The sequence below is a fragment of the Blastomyces dermatitidis genome (genome assembly GCF_000003525.1).
Source record: "Blastomyces dermatitidis ER-3 genomic scaffold supercont1.3, whole genome shotgun sequence".
Lineage (NCBI taxonomy): Eukaryota > Fungi > Ascomycota > Eurotiomycetes > Onygenales > Ajellomycetaceae > Blastomyces > Blastomyces dermatitidis.
In genome coordinates, this window is record NW_025544776.1 from 4,731,872 (window position 1) to 4,747,102 (window position 15,231).

Sequence of the window (15,231 nt, forward strand, 5' to 3'; positions counted from 1 at the left end):
TTTATTTAACTTCAAGCATATTATAAAGAGTTTTAAGAAAGATGATAGAGTCTGACTGAGTCTAGAAAACATCATTATATAAAGATCTAGTAAGAAGCTGAATCTCTTGCAGACAGAGTCTTATAAGATTATGAAGAAAGTTAGTTTATAGTTCTACAGATTGAAACTGTTATCTGAGTTATAGATATATAATATTTTTCATATCTCTTTACTCTGTGAATATAAGAAATTCTTAGAAGAGAACTCTGTGACTCATCACTCTATTCACAAAGCACTAGAGAGTGAAAGAGAATATCAGATTAAAGAAATTATTAACTCAGAGAAGTGAGATTATAAGCTCTGATTCAAGGTTCAGTGATAAGAATATTCTGATAAGATGAATGAGTTCACTTGAGAATCATCTGAATAGATAAGATATCTGCAGAAGCTGAGACATGACTTTTATACTGTGAATTCTGATAAGTCAGAATAATACAGTCTTCACTAAGAACCTGATTGTGATAAAGATATTAACACTGTTATTTGTGAATTCTAGTCTATAAGATAATGAGTTTCTACTGAGATGAACAGTCTGCAGTGTATATAAGAGAAGAAGAAATCATATTCTTATTAAAGCTAAAAAACAAGAAAATAAACAGAGCTGTGAATATAATTTAAAGATTAATAAAGAAAAAATAAAGAAAACTCAAACTCATATTCTCATTATCTGTGATACTCAATTTTCTCATAACTATCAATTTCTCTCTTCAAAGAAGCAGAGAGTATCATGTCTGTGATACAGATAATTATTGTATTTGATGTAAAGATTATCAGAAATACACAGACTTCAGAGAAGCTGAATATCAGAGCATGCACAGTTGTGACAGAGTCTTGAGAACTGACTATCTGCATGTGTGATCAGATATCTCTTATAAAGCTGTGTTCACTTCTTCAGTTGTGCTGAAGTATTAAGTCTGAAAATAATTGAGATATGAAGAGAGAGCTCATCTACTCAGATCAACTCTTATCACAAATTCATAACATTTACATTGTCTTGATTACTTAGATTTTACAGGTATCTGAGAACTCATCTCTCATTGATAATGAGATTGCAGAAATGCGCTGCAGCGTGAGAATCATTGATAGAGAACCTAGGCATATTCATATATGCCTGGTCAGAGATTGTGTGAGCAGGAGAAAAGTAGTCATAGACTCACAGAGCTGCAGAAGACACTGACAACACTGAGAGCTTTGTAAGAACTGTTAGCTAGAATCTGTAAGAAATTACTTATAAGAAGACTTACAGCAAAGAAGAGAACTGCACTGCTTAGAGTCAGAAGCTGGTCTGAGAAAGAGATGAGATAAGCTGCTGATCTGAAGATCAGGTGCAGTGACAGAGCTGAGAAGAATGAAGACACAGTTATGAGTGACAGTGCTTCTGCTTCACTAGCTGACAAAAAGTGATCAGAGAAGTTGTGAAGATACTCATAAGAAGCTCAGCAGCAGTCAGACATCATTTGTAAAGATGTTGAAATTGAAAAAAAAATTTTTATTCTTGAGAAGTTCTTGAATCAACATGCAGACATTGTCAGAAACACTTTCTCTCTGTTATCTGAGTGAAAACACTTCACAGATGAATGAAGGTACTCACAGTTTATAAGAAGAAGAGCTGTTACAGAAAAAGAGAAAAGAAGATGAGATTTCATGAACAGATCTGAGATATTTATACTACTTTAGAGAGATTTACTTACACTGTGAGTGATTCTACAGAACAGTCAGATCACTCTAGTAAATAAGAGTGATTATGAATTATAAGTCTGAATCTTTCTATATAACTACAAAGAGTGATTGCAGATCATTAATATCTTGATTCTACAATTCTACAGAGTTGATGAAAGAATGGAAAATTCCTCACAATTCTACAGTGTCAAAGAACAATGATTCATGAGAATGAGTGAAAGATTAACTTATGAATGTTTCTCTTTGATGAGAATGATCTCACAGAGAGTGATTCATCTGTGAGATGAATCTATGTAATGATCATACAAGAATCTCATGAAAATGATTGAGAGTTAACTGAAATTCTTCTATATGAAAGATGTGAGATGAATCTGTGTGATAGTCAGAGAAGAATCTGTAGATTATAAAGAATCTTATAGAATAAGAAACTGAGTGACAGACTCTTTTCTCTTCACAGTAACAAGGGATTTTTCCTCACTGAGATTTTTTATAGATGTGAAGAATTTTTAGTGAGTATCACTGCAGTGCTGAGTTAATTCTATGAAGTCACTCAGTGAAAGACTTCATAGACAAAGCCTTAGAGAGGGAAGAGTATGTAAGAAATTTCACTTCTTATAGATTCTTTATCTCTATTTCTATCTCTTGTGTAATCAATAGAGCTAGCAGCTCTTGACTACACACAACTATATAGACTGGAGTTTATGAATACTATTCATAACTCAGCTTGAATGCTATTATACATTTGACCTCTACATTTTATCTTTCTACTGTGAATACTTCTAGTAGTTAACAGTACATATCACGCCAAGCTGCAAACACCTGAATAATCGCCTGCGAGCACTTATTCTTACAAGATAACACACTTTATACTCATCTATAAGAACTTGAAGTCAAAGAATTTAACTTATATCTTTATCTGCAATGTGATCTGATTGCATGAGTTGTCTACAAATATTATCTCAGATAGAGAATTAATTTTTATAGAAGAGTTCTGATCTGATCTGATAATTATACTGAAGATCTTATGAGATCTAAGCACAGCTTTTCATTAACAGACAGATAATTAGATAGAATATCTGATGAGTATATTAAAACAGTATCTGTAGTGCTTTGTCAATTATAATTAGAATGACTGAATATATTAATTATCACTTACAGAGTTTATATATAACAACTTATAATATATCAATATAGATAAAACTCTCTTTGAGATACTTACTGAGACTTATCTGCAGATAATCTTAATGAATCTGTGAGAGTATACTATAGAGTGTGATAATGTCTGTGAACAGACTGAGAGAATTCAGAAGATTCAGAAGAAAGTCTGTAAATTCTTAAGAAAGACTCAAGAGTATCAGAAGAGATACTATGACTTCAAGTATATTATAAAGAGTTTTAAGAAAGATGATAGAGTCTGACTGAGTCTAGAAAATATCATTATATGAAAATCTAGTAAGAAGCTGAATCTCTTATAGACAGAGTCTTATAAGATTATGAAGAAAGTTAGCTTACAGTTTTATAGATTAAAACTGTTACCTGAGTTACAGATATACAATGTTTTTCATATCTCTTTACTCTGTAAATATAAGAAATTCTTAGAAGAGAATTCTGTGACTCATCACTCTGTTTATAAAGTACTAGAGAGTGAAAGAGAATATCAGATTAAAGAAATTATTGACTTAAAGAAGTAAGATTACAAGCTCTGATTCAAGATTCAGTGATAAGAGTATTCTGATAAAATGAATAAGTTCACTTAAGAATTATCTAAGTAGATAAGATATCTGTAGAAGCTGAGACATAACTTTTATACTGTAAATTCTGATAAGTCAGAATGACACAGTCTTTGCTAAGAACCTGATTATAATAAAGACATTAATACTGTTATTTATAAGCTCTAGTCTATAAGATGATGAATTTCTACTGAGATGAACAGTTTGTAATATATATAAGAGAAGAAGAAATCATGCTCTCATTAAAGCTAAAAAAAATAAGAAAATAAAAACAGAACTATGAACATAATTTAGAGATTAATAAAGAAAAAATAAAGAAAATTCATATTCATATTCTTAATATCTATGACACTCAATTTCTTTATAACTATCAATTTCTCTCTTTAAAGAAGCAGAGAGTATTATATCTATAATACAGACAATTATTGCATTTAATATGAAGATCATCAGAAATGCACAGACTTTAGAAGAATCAGATATCAGAGTATATATAGTTGTAACAGAGTCTTAAGAGCTGACTGTCTATGTATGTGACTAGATACTTCTTGTAAAGCTGTGTTCACTTCTTCAGTTATACTGAAGTATTCAGTCTGAAAATAATTAAGATACAGAGAGAGAGCTCATCTGTTCAGATCAACTCTTATTATAAATTCATAATATTCATATTGTCTTAATTACTCAGATTTTGCAGACACTCAGAGACTTATCTCTCATTAATAATAAGATTGCAGAAATGTGCTGCAGTGTGAGAATCATTGATAAGAAATCTAGACATATTTATATATATCTGATCAGAGATTGTACAGACAGAGAGAAAGTGATTATAGATCTGTAGAACTGTAGAAGATACTGATAACACTGAGAGCTTTGCAAGAACTGTCAGCTAGAGTCTGTAAGAAATTACTTATAAGAAGACTTACAGTAAAGAAGAGAACTGCACTACTTGAAGTCAGAGACTGATCTGAGAAAGACATAGAATTAACTACTGACCTGAAGATCAGATGTAGTGATAGAACTGAAAGAGATGAAGACACTGTTATAAGTGATAATATCTCTGCTTCATCAGTCAGTAAGAAGTGATCAGAGAAGTTATAAGAATACTTATAAGAAGCTCAGCAGCAGTCAGACATTGTTTATTGAAATTGAAAAAATTTTTATTCTTGAGAAGTTCTTAAATCAATATATGAATATTATCAGAAACACTCTCTCTCTGTTATCTGAGTGAAAACACTTTATAAATGAATGAGAATACTCACAGTTTGTGAGAACAGAAGCTGTTATAGAAAAAGAGAAAAGAAGATAAGATTTCACAGATAGATCTGAGATATTTATACTACTTTAGAGAGATTTACTTACACTGTGAATGATTTCATGAAACAGTCAGATTACTCTAGTAAATAAAGAGTGATTGTGAATCACAGATCTGAATCTTTCTATATAACTATAAAGAGTAATTACAGACTGTAGATATCTTGATTCTATAATTCTACAGAGTTAATGAAAGAATGAAAAATTTCTTACAATTCTACAGTATTAAAGAACAATGATTTATAAGAATAAGTGAAAGATCAACTTATGAATACTTCTCTTTAATAAGAATAATCTCATAGAGAGTGATTCATCTGTAAGATGAATCTGTGTAATAATTACACAAGAATCTTATGAAAATAATTGAGAGTCAATCAGAACTCTTCTATATAAAAGATGTGAGATGAATCTGTGTGATAGTCAGAGAAGAATCTATAGATTATAAAGAATCTCATAGAATAAGAAACTGAGTGATAGACTCTTTTCTCTTCATAGTAATAAGAAATTTTTCCTCACTGAGATTTTTTATAGATATGAAGAATTTTTAGTAAGTATCACTGCAGTACTGAGCTGATTCTATGAAGTCACTCAGTGAAAGGCTTCATGAATAAAGTCTTAGAGAGAGAGAAGTATGTAAGAAATCCTGCTTCTTATGAATTCTTTATCTCTATTTCTATCTCTCACATAACTAATAGAGTTAGCGGCTCTTGACTAGACTGACTGTGTGACCGTGTCTGAGACCAGGACCAGATTTTTTGATAGTCTCATTACCAATTCGACTGATCCCATTACACGGTTTTAACATTAGATAGTAGTCTCATACTGTCTCAGTGAGACTTACTGTCTACTCTTGTCACATTTTCCAAATGAGACCATGATTTTCACTTCTCAATTTAAATTATTTTTATTGCTTTAAATGACTTTAAATCTCATTTGAGTGTTACCAAAAAGTGTTACTTTTTAAAAAATTAAAAATAGTCTAAAAATAGTAACTTTATGCCAAGAATGGGACTAAATGAGACCAAATGAGATCACTTTCTCATTTTTTTCAAGTCATGGTTCCATTTTAAGATCTGATATATAGTCACTTTATCTGTTTTTTTGATAGCCAGTCCCAGCGGGATTCACGTCAAGAAATGTATGAGACCAGACCAAATGGAATCAAACATGAAATTCATGGTCCCGGCGGCCAGTCTACCCTTGACTACACACAACTATATAGACTGAAGTTTGTGAATACTATTCATAACTCAGCTTAAATGCTATTATACATTTGACCTCTAGATTTTATCTTTCTATCATGAATACTTCTAGTAGTTAACAGTACATATCATGTCAAGCTGCAAACACCTGAATAATCACCTGTAAGCACTTATTCTTACATGAGCAATGCAGATTATTATTATTATTATTCTTCAATTATAGATGTATACAGTCAGAGACTATGATATCTACCTAAGACTCTTTAGTTCTCAGAGTTTTTCCTATATCTATAGAGTCAACTATTATACACTTATCAATTTCAGATATGCAAAATCAGAAAATTTCAGCTCAGAATACAAAAACTGTTTACAAATTGCAGTATTTCAACACCTTTTGATATTTTGAAATCATTTGAAAATATCATGACAAAGGAAAAGAGAACATAGTCTTAAAGATAGACACATTAAATAGATAGATAGAAAAGAACAGAAAGAAACAAGTACAGTAAAGAGAGACTATAACAAAATAAAATTATTAAAAGATAGTGTATAGCTGTTTTAACAGACTATATCTAATCAATTTTCACCTCTTCATATTCAGATACTTCTGAATTGAGTCATTTTCTTATAGCTGCTTAAGTTTCTGATAGAAAGTCTATTAAGTATTTAAGTCCTGTCTCAGTTGAGAATAAGAACCTCATATTTAATTGATTTAAATCATACTTCTTCTTTAATCTGACTCTGAGACTATTGTATAATGCATAATGTATTACAATATACTCAGAATTCTCATTTGTATTACAGAATGAGCACTCTGTTGAATTAAATCTATCATCAAATCTTTGTATATAGAATTTGAAATAATCATGTTCTAGTTTTAGCTGAATTATGAATGAGAATATTTTCTTTTTGCATTTAATTGAACAAGATTTTCACTTTGATTTTATCTCAAATCTTGAATAATGTATACTCATCTTTTACTTCTGTCAGCTTTTATTTCACTTATTTAAACAAGATTCTTTTATCTTTCTCTTTATGAAAGACTAGAACACTGTTTTTTGAATAGATCTGCTTAATTCTGAACTCTTTTTTACAGCTGAATCAGTCAATTCATTGTCATGAATATTCATATGAGTAGGAACTCAATGCAGATGAATTATCAGTTTAGATATTCTTCTCTTTTGAATTTTCAAAACAGAGTTTAAAATCAGTTCAAGATTCATTTGATTATTATGAATCTGACTATTTCTAAGTCTTTTTAAAGCAGCTTGACTATTAGAGAATATTTATGTCTCTTTCAAACTATTTCCTCTTTTATAAGATTTTATTTTAATGAGTTTGAAAGCTTTTACTATTACAAATAGTTCAGCATCAAAGACTTCAGATTCACAGTCTAAATTTCAGAAATCTGAGATAAAATTGATATTATCTTCAGTATAAGCAATGTCTGCATCTAATCTATTCAAATTCTCATTTTTTGAGTTATCTGAGTAAATCAGAATAGAGTCTTTTATATTGATTGTAGAGATCTTCTTTAAATACTGTTCATATTCTCTCTCTTTAGATAGTTCACTTATTTGTAAGTCTATGAGAGATTTCAGCTTTTCTCTTCAGAGAGATATCTTCTCATGATCAATTTTTTCAACATTTAATGAAGAAAATTGATTCTTAATAAGTGAATATAGTCTATACAGTTGAGAGAGCATTTTCTTTAAAGCATTATTCTCATTTCAATCAAGAAATCTATTTCAATTCAGTTCATTTCCTGAGTTAACTGATGAAAATGAAGAAGAGACTCTTTCTCTGATTATATAATTTAAGCTCATCTTTATAACTCTCAGAGCATAGTTCATACAGGCCTTTTCAAATTGAATAGCAGAAGATGAAATTGAGGCTTCAATTTTCATTGCTTTAATAGAAGATGATTTGAATGCTTTCAGAATTCTTCTCAAAGCTCTGTTTTGTAGACTTTGAAACAGTTCAGTGAAGTTATCTTGATTATTTCATCAAACTTAAACTTCATAATCAGCTACTGAGATAATACAGGCTATGTATAACTGTCTCATAGTCTGAAAAGATAGACCTCTCTCAGTATTTGATAGTCTGATTATACTATTCAGTAATCTCTCTGTCTTGATGATTCTTTATTGAATATGATATTTAAAATTCAACTTAGAGTTTAATCATACTCTTAGTCATTTGACATTTAAACTGGGTTTAATCTCTTTATTCAGAAGACTTAGACTTAGTTCTTTCTCATTAAATCTGAGAAAAAAGTGAATTAACTCAGTTTTATTCCTATCAAATTGAATTAGATTAATATCTGCTCTAACAAAGATTTTCTTTACTACTTTCTCAATCACTTCTAAATTCTCTTTGATTATCTTTGAACTGTAGAGTAGATCAATATCATCTATATAACTTAGAAATCTCACTATTTTCATATCTCTATTCTTGAATAAATATGCAGTGTATATTGCAAATAAAACAGATAAGATTGAAGATTCTTATGATACTTCTATTTTTATCTCAGTTTTATCTTGTTTTTCTCCATCAAAGAATAGTTGTATAATTCTTTTAGATATAAAACAATTAACTCACTTTATTAGAGAAAGTAGCAGTTTTAACATCTTCAAAGTTTGAATTATCTTAGACTTTGAAACATGATCAAATACATCTTTTATGTCAATAAAAACTGCAGTTGAGACCAGGTCTTCATGCTTTACTACTTGAATATTATGAATAACTGAGAGAACAGTGTCAATTGCAGAACATTGTTTTCTATCTCTCATTTATTTATTAAATAGAAGAGAATCACTAATAGAGCTTATAAAAGATAATCTAGTAGCTATTATCTTTTCTAGAACTTTTCTTAAATAGTTCAATAGAGATATTACTCTATATAACTTAGAAACTGAAGCTTTTCTATTAGATTTTACAAGGATTACTTCAGTAGCTTCTCTCTAGCATTCAGAATGATAATCATTTCTTAAGAGATTGAAAAAGAGCTCAAAATATTCATTCTTCAAGTAGGAATATGTGTTTTGAATAATTAAATGATTAATTGAATCAGGCCCTGCAGCAGTTTTAATTGAACTTAAGAATATTACTGACTCTAGTTTATCACATGTAAGCTAAGATAATTTCCAGTTATTTTCATCAATATATTCATGAAATGATATATTCTTCTCTTCTAAATATGATGAGTTTTGAAAGAGAATTCTTATAAAAGCTTGACATTTTTTCTCAAAAGAGTTTGCTATATACAATTCATTCTGAAATTCATATTCTAAGATTGAAAGCTTTGCTACACTTCTTGTTTTAATATAGTTGAAGACTTTAAAAACTTCTTTTTCTTATACTTCTTCAAGAAATTTGTTCCAGTAATCTGTTTTGACTTTTTTAATATCTGAAAAATATTCATTTTAAATAGTTTTGAACTCTTTATTAGATATTAAGTTATTCTTTCACTCTCTCTTAGCAGTGACTAATTGCTTTCTTTTAAAAGTGATATTCTCATTTCATCAAGATTTGAAATACTCAGAAGACTTTTCCTTTGAAATATTTTCTTCAATACTTATTAGAAGAATAGATATAATCAGCTTTACTCTATTCTCAACCATTTCATTTAAGATATCTTGACTTTGATTCTAATAGAGCTCACTCTGTCTTTCAGATTTCAGCTGTTTTACTCTTTCTTCAACTGCTTTTCAATCAGCTTTTTCAACATTATACTGATTAGAGAGAAGAGGATTTTCACTTCTCTGTTTTTCACTCAGTTCAATATCAAATTAAATAATCTCATGACCTGATTCTGAGATTTTATTTGAATCAATAAACCAGTTTATAAGTCTTTTTTCAATTGAATTTTGTGACATGAAAGTTAGATCTATAATAGATTTCTATTTCATGTCTTTTCTAAAGAATGTTTATTGATCAGACTTGTTAACTAAATCTGTTAAATACTTAGAAGTTCATTCAATCAGTTTATCTGCTCTTACTGCTCTTATACACTCTGAGTTTCATCAGAGATGATGTGCATTGAAGTCTTCTGTAATTATAGAGTTTTTTAAGAGAGTTATATTCAAAAATCCTCTATTAATTATTCAGATATTGTTGTTTTCTTTCAATGACTTTTCATTATAGATATTTATAAGTTGAATAGTATCAAACTCATTTTCTTTATCTATAATATCACTCACTAGAATATCAGAGTCAGATATGATATCAAATCTCAAATTAAATTAATATCTTGATCTTTTTCTCTCATAGATCACTACTCTTGATTTTATCTCAGATTTTTCAGAAAGAAAGCAGTAATAGCTTGAATGAGAAATAATGTACTTTTACTCAGTATCAAAGTTTGATTCTTGAAGAAGTACAAAGTCAACTTTTCATTTAAATGCAATCTGAAGATAAGAATAAATACAATTTAAGTTTCTATTCACATTATTTTAAATAAATGTGATTTTTAAAGAGTTTTTAAACTTTTTTTATTATTTTTATTGTATATTTATACTAAGAGAGAGTAGAGATAGAGTAGAATCTAATCTCTATCATTAGATAGTAGATTATAACTATTTTGAAAAGTAGGAATCTTAACTGCTTATATTATATCTAGTTTATCATCAGAGTCATTTCTCAATTCTCTAATCTTAACAGAAGTTTGAGAATTCAAATTCTATTTACACTTAGCTGAAGAATTGAAGTTTGAAGATCTAGATAGTTGAGAATTTCTTCTTTTTAAGCTTACAGTTGTAGATTTACTAGCTTGACTTTTCTCTTCAGTTTTATATTCACTTTAAGCTTCATCTTTTCTTCAGTTCTTCTGAGTTCTTGAAGTAAATACACATTCTTTTGAGCTAGATACATGTTTTTCTTTGCAATTGAAGCACTTAAGCAGAGTATATTAACATATTTCATCTCTTTTTAAGCATGTTTCACATTTATACTCACTAGTTTTGTGATCTCTAGTATAGAATGTGTATTTAGAGTCTCTGAAATAAGAGATTGTAAAGTGTTCATATCTCTGACAGTTTGAACACTGTGTTTGAGCTTTGAGATTCATTCTTGAGTCTTTGTATTCATGAACTCTCATTTTCAAACCTGCTACTCTTACTTCAGAGATTCTTGATTGTTCAAGTGTCTTTGTATATACTAGAACAGAGGCATTTCTTCTACTCTGTCTGAACTCAATTGAATTAAGTCATACAGACTCTTTTCTCAGTTGAATAGAATTGTATTCTTTCAATTCATTTTTGAGAAGTAGTATTTCTTTCTCACAGTCAAAGATTTCAACTGAAATATTATAAAGAATGAATTTATCTCACTTTTCATCTCTCTTAGATAGAATTGTTGTGCTTAACAGAGATTCTACTGCTGACTTTTAGAGATTCTCATTCTGAATAAGAAATTATGCACTGAATTCAGGCATTGTGATCAGAATGATGAAGTTTTCAAAGAAGAATGACTCAATTGAAGCTATAACTGATTTTTAAACTTTAATATTAGTTATTAACTGAGAAAAGAACTGCTGATTGATTTCATTTCTAATTCTGAAAATAAGATTTGAGTTTAGCTTATTTATCTGTAAGATGTCCTGATTTGAGACTTTGAGAATAAGTCTTCTATTTCTGAAGATTTGAAGATTTTTCTCTTTTTGTATTTTCTTCTTCACTCTTCTATCAATAGAAGTATGAGCAGTATTCTTCTCAGTTTTCTCAGAATTTTGAGCAGATTTTGAGACAGCAGATTTAGAGACAGCAGATTTAGAGATAGCAGATTCAGCTGCTTGAGTATATATTTTCTTCTGATTTAAAGAAGAAGAAGAAGAAGAAGTAGAAAAGAAAGAAGAGTAAACTGAAGAGTCAGTAATTATATTAGAAATTTTCAAAGTTTTTAGAACTGTGTTTAAAATTCTAAGTTTGAACTTGATCACTTTCTGTAGTTGTCTAGTCTGAGTATGAAGAATTAATAGAACTTCTTCATTGATCTCACTCAGACACTGCTTTTCAAGAATTTTACTTGCTTTTTCAAGTTTCTGTATTTCAAGAACTTGTTATTTCTCTATTTCTTCTTTCTTTCTTCTCTTCAGAATTTCAATCTCAGAAATAGCATTTGAGAAAGCATTCTTTTTCACATCAACTGAGTGTACTTTCAAACTCATTGTTCTTACTCAATGAAAAGTTGATTAGAGTAATTCAATTAGAATATTTATTAAACTCTTTTGAATTGAAAAGTTGATCAGACTGTTTCAATTAAGAGATTTCTAAGTCTATTTTTAATTGAAAAGTTAATCAGACTATTTCAAAAGAAGAATAACAGACTTTTATATATAAAACATCTGATTTTTTTCACACTAGTTCAGTAACTAGGTTAGATTTTTAAAGAGAATCTAATAAACTAAAATTGATTTTTAAGATAAATCAATAAAATCTTTACAATCTCTTTCTTAAAATACAGTGAGAAAAAGTATGATATCAATTGATAATAAATCAGATAATATGACAGTTTTTGAGAGAAAAACTGATAAAACTAAATTAATTTTTTGCAGAGAAATTGATTAAAACTATTTAATTTTATTCTAAATCATTCAATTCTGCTCACACAACAAGTATACAACTCAAATCAGTTAATAAAGAGTGTAAAAAAGAATTAAGTATTAATGAAAGCTCTTCAGTCACTGAAAAAGTAATTCTTATTTAAAAGAATATGAAATTATGACAGAAAACAACTCTGTTTTTAATTCTTTGTAAGAATATTATATAAAATTCAGAGAAAAACATCTTACTTTTTCAAGAGAAGTAAAAAACTATTTCTAAGATCTTTTTTTTTGCATTAACTGCTGTAGAAGAATGAGATAGAAACTGCTAAGATATGCACTACTGTATACTCTCTATCAAGACTTTTCCTCTTCAGAGTCTTGATATTATAGAGAATATAAGTCTGTTTCTATATAATAATGTAAATATTGTCAGTGAGATGTAGAGAAACTGGTTATTTATATCTCAAAATAGAAGACTTTATCAATGATTATATTAATATAGAGTTAATTCTTAAATTCAATAGAAATCTAGTGTTGCTGTTCTCAATCTCTTACATAATCTATTGAATATTGAGATATTAAAACTAGATTTAATATATCTCACTATGCAGAGATTAAAGGCTCAGTCAGATCTTAAGATATACTGATTTTATAGTTATTATGTCTGTCAATTATGTATTGAGTACAGTTGCTGAGATATCTCTTTGTATTTTTCTGCTGAGAATGAGCCAGATCAGGAAAAGTGATACAAGAGTAAGAACTTGATGTTGATATCTTGATACATCAAAGACAGAGAGGGTTTTTCACAGAGAATGCACTTCAGATATGTCTGTTGACTATGTGCTTGATACTATTACTGAGGTATCTTTTTGTATTTTTCTGCCGGAGGTGGGCCAGATTGGGAAGGGTGGTACGTGGGTGGGACTTGGTGTTGATGTTTTGAAACATCAAAGATAGACAGGGTTTTTGTGAAAGATGCTTCTCAGATATCTCCACAATTACAGGTCGGGGATCTTTCAAAATTGAGAAGATTGGCATATATGGTTAGGTCTCTTCGCCTTACAATTTGTATGGCAATTTGGTCCAGGGTTGTGGGGTGGTAGGGGTGAACGGGGGATAATCCCACACAGGAGTTTTGAACAACGTCTGGTTCACATTTGGCTGGATAACTCCACCACCACACGGGGTATGCGGTCGGCGATGGGGTCAAAATGCTCGTATGATCGAGGGCTTTTCGATGGATCTATCGGCGGGTTCTTATTCTAAAAATTGAGCGAGTTCGTGGTGGAGCGCTGGAGCAATGCAGAGAATATGACCTTGTTTATCATTTCAGAAATACAAAGTCAATTTTTACTTCAAGCTGTTCATTATAGTGTAGTGATTCACAGCATTATCAGTTGTAATTGTAAGAAGACTGAGACTAATATTTCAATAGTTATTTTTAATCACAGTTATTAATATCTCTGCATTCTGATGTCTTCAGATGTCAGGAAATTTCTTCAGAGTTATAATCAGTTTATAATAAATGTTTCTGAATAAAGTTGCAGTGATTGTAGTACAGAGATAACTCTTCAGTAATCTGTAATACAATCTGTTGATAATTATTTTATAGTTTATCTCAGTATTTGTGTTGAGTTTTTCATAAATTTCATAACCTGAAATCAGATTTGAAGAATGAAGTGATTATTCATTATAATTGAAAAAGAGTATTCTGTGTTGAATTATAAATAACATAGACTTTGTGATTCACAGTGATTTCTTGAAATGTTTGTAAATCTTCAATAGAAGTAAAAGAAGTGAAAGAAGTAAATTCAGAAGACATGATAATAATTTAAGAAAGAAAATAATTTATTTTCAATAACTGATTACTGATGTGTGTAAGAAAAATTAATATAAAAGAAAATAATCTTCTTTCTTAGCTTAGTTATAATTTTAGTACTAACTCAGATTGAATATCATTGATGTATAAAAGTAAATAAATAATCTTGATTAATCTCTATCATATTTCTTGAAATATATTAATATTATAAAAGAGAGCATTACTAAATTACATTATCAGATAATATTATTAAAAATATATTAATATTGTGAATATCAATGTTGAAAAAATGTTGATACTTATACATTATAGTGATTTATGAATCATGATAGTTAAATATATATATATATATATATATTGTTTCTGACTTGATTACAACTTGTACAATAATTTTTAAAAACTCAAAATTAATTTTAATTATTAACTAATAGTTATGAACTTATAATTAATTAATATAAAAAGAAAAAAACTTTTTCTACTCATTATCTTTCTTCTCTTTCTTATTCTTCTTATTATTCTTTATAATTCACTTCTCATTCTTATTCTTCTTCTTCTCCTTCTCATCTGAGATGATAATTATCTTAAAATCTCTCTCTGCTGTCTTCTCAGAGAAGAATTCTCACTGCTTCTCTTCAGTCAGGTCAATCTGTGTCTTAAAATTCTGTATTTTCTGATCTGTTATCTCAGGTTTCATCTCAGTAGTAAGCAGATTGACATGCTCAGAGAGTAGAACTGTCTTCTTAATATTCTGAATCATGAAGTGTATTTAAGATCTGAACAAGGTCTCAATTCTCTTCTTCTCTGTCAGCTTCTGCTAATCAATTAGAGAACAGAAGTGTTATCAAAAATTATTATCTCTTAATAAAAAACTTATCAGTTTTGACTTCTTTATCTCTTACTTTAATATCT